The sequence below is a fragment of the Orcinus orca genome, chromosome 5 (genome assembly GCF_937001465.1).
Source record: "Orcinus orca chromosome 5, mOrcOrc1.1, whole genome shotgun sequence".
In the NCBI taxonomy this organism is placed as follows: Eukaryota; Metazoa; Chordata; class Mammalia; order Artiodactyla; family Delphinidae; genus Orcinus; species Orcinus orca.
The window spans coordinates 68,439,197-68,445,417 of NC_064563.1; positions in this window are offsets into that span (position 1 = coordinate 68,439,197).

The following is a 6,221-nucleotide window of genomic DNA, read 5'->3' on the forward strand; positions in this document are numbered from 1 at the left end:
TTCCCACCAACATTACAGGAGGGTCCCCTTTTCTCCACACCCTCTCCAGCATTTATTGTTTCTATATTTTTTGATGATGGCCATTCTGACCAGTGTGAGGTGATACCTCATTGTGGTTTTGATTTGCATTTCTCTAATGATTAGTGATGTTGAGCATCTTTTCATGCATTTGTTGGCCATCTGTATGTCTTCTTTGGAGAAATGTCTATTTAGGTCTTCTGTCCATTTTTTATTGGGTTGTTTGTTTTTTTATATTGAATTGCATGAGCTGCTTGTAAATTTTGGAGATTAATCCTTTGTCAGTTGCTTCATTTGCAAATATTTTCTCCCATTCTGAGGGTTGTCTTTTGGTCTTGTTTATGGTTTCCTTTGCTGTGCAAAAGCTTTGAAGTTTCATTAGGTCCCATTTGTTTATTTTTGTTTTTATTTCCCTTACTCTAGGAGGTGGGTCAAAAAGGATATTGCTGTGATATATGTCATAGAGTGTTCTGCCTATGTTTTCCTCTAACAGTTTTATAATGTCTGGCCTTACATTTAGGTCTTTTATCAATTTTGAGTTTATTTTTGTGTGTGGTGTTAGGGAGTTTTCTAATTTCATTCTTTTACATGTAGCTTTCCAGTTTTCCCATCACCACTTATTGAAGAGGCTGTCTTTTCTCCATTGTATATTCTTGCCTCCTTTATCAAAAATAAGGTGACCATATGTGCATGGGTTTATCTCTGGGCTTTCTATCCTGTTCCATTGATCTATATTTCTGTTTTTGTGCCAGTACCATACTGTCTTGATTACTGTAGCTTTGTAGTATAGTCTGAAGTCAGGGAGCCTGATTCCTCCAGCTCCGTTTTTCTTTCTCAAGATTGCTTTGGCTATTCGGGGTCTTTTGTGTTTCCATACAAATTGTGACTTTTTTTTTTTCTAGTTCTGTGAAAAATGCCATTGGTACTTTGATAGGGATTGCGTTGAATCTGTAGATTGCTTTGGGTAGTATACTCATTTTCACAATGCTGATTCTTCCAATCCAAGAACATAGTATATCTCTCCATCTGTTTGTATCATATTTAATTTCTTTCATCAGTGTCTTATAGTTTTCTGCATACAGGTCTTTTGTCTCCTTAGGTAGGTTTATTCCTAGGTATTTTATTCTTTTTGTTGCAGTGGTAAATGGGAGTGTTTCCTTAATTTCTCTTTCAGATTTTTCATTATCAGTGTATAGGAATGCAAGAGATTTCTGTGCATTAATTTTGTATCCTGCTACTTTACCAAATTCATTGATTAGCTCTAGTAGTTTTCTGGTAGCATCTTTAGGAGTCTCTATGTATAGTATCATGTCATCTGCAAACAGTGACAGTTTTACTTCTTTTCTGATTTGGATTCCTTTTATTTCTTTTTCTTCTCTGATTGCTGTGGCTAAAACTTCCAAAACTATGTTGAATAATAGTGGTGAGCGTGGACAACCTTGTCTTGTTCCTGATCTTAGAGGAAATGGTTTCAGTTTTTCAACATTGAGAACAGTGTTGGCTGTGGGTTTGTCATATATGGCCTTTATTATGTTGAGGTAAGTTTCCTCTATGCCTACTTTCTGCAGGGTTTTTATCATAAATGGGTGTTGAATTTTGTCGAAAGCTTTCTCTGCATTGATTGAGATGATCATATGTTTTTTCTCCTTCCATTTGTTAATATGGTGTATCACGTTGATTGATTTGCATTTATTAAAGAATCCTTGCATTCCTGGGATATACCCCACTTGATCATGGTGTATGATCCTTTTAATGTGCTGTTGGATTCTGGTTGCTAGTAGTTTGTTGGGGATTTTTGCATCTATGTTCATCAGTGATATTGGCCTGTAGTTTTCTTTCTTTGTGACATCTTTGTCTGGTTCTGGTATCAGGGTGATGGTGGTCTCATAGAATGAGTTTGGGAGTGTTCCTCCCTCTGCTATATTTTGGAAGAGTTTGAGAAGGATAGGTGTTAGCTCTTCTCTAAATGTTTGATAGAATTCACCTGTGAAGCCATCTCATCCTGGGCTTTTGTTTGTTGGAAGATTTTTAATCACAGTCTCAATTTTAGTGCTTGTGATTGGTCTGTTTATATTTTCTAATTCTTCCTGGTTCAATCTGGGAAGGTTGTACTTTTCCAAGAATTTGTCCATTTCTTCCAGGTTGTCCATTTTATTGGCATAGAGTTGCTAGTAGTAGTCTCTTAGGATCTTTTGTATTTCTGTGGTGTCACTTGTAATCTCTCCTTTTTCAGTTCTAATTATATTGATTTGAGTCCTCTCCCTTTTTTTATTGATGAGTCTGGCTAAAGGTTTATCAATTTTGTTTATCTTCTCGAAGAACCATGTTTTAGTTTTATTGATCTTTGCTATTGTTTTCTTTGTTTCTATTTCATTTGTTTCTGCTCTGATCTTTATGATTTCTTTCCTTCTACTAATTTTGGGTTTTCTTTGTTCTTCTTTTTCTAGTTCCTTTAGGTATAAGGTTAGATTGTTTACTTGAGATTTTTCTTGTTTCTTGAGATGAGCTTGAATTGCTATAACTTCCCTCTTAGAACTGCTTTTGCTGTGTCACATAGGTTTTAGATTGCCATGTTTTTGTTGTCATTTGTTTCTAGGTATTTTTGATTTCCTCTTTGACTTCTTCAGTGACCTCTTGGTTATTTAACAGTACACTGTTTAGCCTCTATGTATTTGTGTTTTTTACTGTTTTTCTTTCCTGTAATTGATTTCTAATCTCATAGCTTTGTGGTTGGAAAAGATGCTTGATAAGATTTCAATTTTCTTAAATTTTCCAAGGTTTGATTTGTGACCCAAGATGTGATCTATTCTGGAGAACATTCTGTATGCACTTGAGAAGAAAGTGTATTCTTCCACTTTTGGGTGGAATGTCTTAAAGATATCAATTATGTCTATCTGGCCTATTGTGTCTTTTAAAGCTTCTGTTTCCTTATTTATTTTCTGTCTGGATGATCTGGCTATTGGTGTAAATGTCCCCCACTATTATTGTGTTACTGTCAATTTCTCCTATTATGGCTGTTAGCATTTGCCTTATGTATTGAGGTGCTCCTATGTTGGGTGCATAAATATTTATAATTGTTATGTTTTCTTCTTGGATTGATCCCTTGATCATTATGTAGTGTCCTTCCTCATCTCTTGTAACAGCCTTTATTTTAAAGTCTATTTTGTCTGATATGAGAATTGCTACTCCAGCTTTCTTTTGATTTCCATTTGCATGGAATATTTTATTCCATCCCCTCAGTTTCATTCTGTATGTGTCCTTCGGTCTGAAGTGGGTTTCTTGTAGATAGCATATATAAGGGTCTTGTTTTTGTACCCATTCAGCCAGTCTGTGTCTTTTGGTTGGAGCATTTAATCCATTTACATTCAAGATGATTATCGATATGTATGTTCCTATTACCATTTCCTTAATTGATTTGGGTTTGTTTTTGTGGGTCTTTTTCTTCTCTTCTGTTTCCTGCTTAGAGAAGTTCCTTTAGCATTTGTTGTAAAGCTGGTTTGGTGGTGCTGAATTCTCGTAGATTTTGCTTGTCTGTAAAACTTTTGATTTCTCCATCGAATCTCAATGAGATCCTTGCTGGGTAGAGTAATCTTGGTTGTAGGTTTTTCCCTTTCATCACTTTAAATATATCCTGCTACACCCTTCTGGCTTGCAGAGTTTCTTCTGAAAGAACAGCTGTTAATCTTATGGGGATTCCCTTGTAGGTTATTTGTTGCTTTTCCCTTGCTGCTTTTAATATTTTTTCTTTGTATTTAAGTTTTGATAGTTTGATTAATATGTCTCAGCATGTTTCTCTTTGGGTTTATCCTGTATGGGACTCTCTGCGCTTCCTGAACTTGATTGACTATTTCCTTTTCCATGTTAGGGAAGTTTTCGACTATAATCTCTTCAAATATTTTCTCAAAGCCTTTCTTTTTCTCTTCTTCTTCTGGGATCCCTATAATTCGAATGTTGGTGCGTTTAATGTTGTCCCAGAGGTCTCTGAGACTGTCTTCAAGTCTTTTCATTCTTTTTTCTTTATTCTGCTCCCTGGCAGTTATTTCCACCAGTTTATCTTCCAGCTCACTTATCCGTTCTTCTGCCTCAGTTATTCTGCCACTGATTCCTTCTAGAGTATTTAATTTCGGTTACTGTGTTGTTCATCACTGTTTGTTTGCTCTTTAGTTCTTCTAGATTCTTGTTAAATGTTTCTTGTATTTTCTCCATTCTGTTTCTGAGATTTTGGATCATCTTTACTATCATTACTCTGAATTCCTATTCAGGTAGTTTGCCTATTTCCTCTTCATTTATTTGGTCTTGTAGATTTTTACCTTGCTCCTTCATCTGTAACATAATTTTTTGTCGTTTCATTTTGTGTGTGTGTGTGTGTGTGTGTGTGTGTGTGTGTGTGTGTGTGTGTGTGAGTGGGGCTGTATTCCTGTCTTACTTGTTGTTTGGCCTGAGGCGTCCAGCACTGGAGTTTGCAGGCAGTTGGATAGAGCCAGGTCTTGGTGCCGAGGCGAGGACCTCTGGGAGACCTCATTCCGATTAATATTCCCTGGAGTCTGAGGTTCTCTGTTAGTCCAGTGGTTTGGACTTGGAGCTCCCACCACAGGAGCTCAGGCCCAACCCTACAAGCTGCATGGCGTGGCAAAATAAAAAAAGAAAGAAAAAGAAAAAAAGGAGCAGTACAATAACAGAGAATAAAAAAAATATAAAATTAGAAAGATAAAAAATATATTAGGAAAAATAAAACTATAATTGAAACAAGGTAGAATAAAACCACAACAGAAAAAAGAAAAAAAAAGGAGGGGGGGAAACAAGCCAAAAGGAGCAGAACAATAACAAAGTATAAAGAATAAAATAAAATTAGAAAAATAAAAGATTAGAAAAAATCAAAATATAAGTGAATCAACAGCAATGAGTCAACAAGGCAAAACAGAACCCCAATCTAAAAGAGGAAAAAAAGAAAAAAAACAACCCTTGGCTATGGGGGTGGAGTTTAGACGGGGGGTGGGCGGTGGGGGGTGGTGGTGGTGGTGGTGGTGGAACTTAGGCAGGGGTGGGGTTTAGGGTGGGGCAGGACCTAGACAGGTGGGGCGGTGACGTTTGATCGTGGGCGGGGTCTAGGCTCAGGGCCTTAGGCTCAGCTGGAAAAGGCCTTCGGGGCACAGCCAAGGTGGGGTGGGGCCTCTGCTCAGGACCTGCGCAGAAAGGGAGAGGCTGCACGTGGAAAGAAGGGCCTCTGGAATGTGGAGTTACAGAGTTTGGAGGTAGGGCGCTGAGTGAGGGTGTGTGGGTGGGGTTTAGGCCCCGTGCGTTGGAGGGGGACCGTGTAGAGGTGGGGCCCTGGGTGGGGGTGAGGCGTGGGGCTTGGGTTCTGCACAGCAGGAGGGAGGCTCTGAGGACAGAGGATTAGGCCCAGGAGCCCAACAGGCTTCCTGGTGCCTAAGTGGACAGGGAAAGCGCTGGCCCTGTTCCCTTACGTTCCTCCGTGCCCCTCCCCCACCGTCTCCCCCAGGGTCTCCCCTGTCCCGCTGGCCCCCTAACCGTGGGTGGGTCCCGCTGGGTGTAGGAACTCCTCCCCTACCCCAGCCGCCCCTCAGGGGTGCTGGTCCTGGAGGTCCGGCCTTACCTTTGCTCCCCTTTCCCTCCCTCCCACTCCCTCAGGACCCGCACGGCTGGAGGGGGCCTAGGTGGGCAGAGGATCAGGCCTGGAATCTCAACAGGTTCCTGGGGGCCCAAGTGGACAGGGGAAACCTGGCCACGCTCCCTTTTGATACTCTGCCCTCCCAGTGGTCCCGCAATTTCCCCCATTGGGCGTGGGATCCTTTTCTCTCCCCCAGCTGCCCCTCAGCGGTGCCAGTCCCGTCCTGCCTCCACTACTCCTCCCCCCTCACTCTGCCCCACATCCTACCCGGTTACTGGGGGTTCCTCCCATCCCCTTCGGTGTCCGTGGCCCCCAACCGGTGCCTGATAGGTGCCCTAGTTGTGAGGAGACGCGAATTCCGCATCCTCCTAGTGCACCATTAATACAGACCTTAAGCAACAAGAACCACCACATGGCAGTACGATTTTCTAACCTTTTAATCCAGTCCCATTTCGTCTGGCACAAAGATATAACCTGAAGGATGAGTTGCTTTGTGTAACTGCCTGCTGTGGTGGGCACTACTTTACTGGTGCCTACAAGTGTTTAAGGAGAGGCATTATAGTAAACAGTGGAA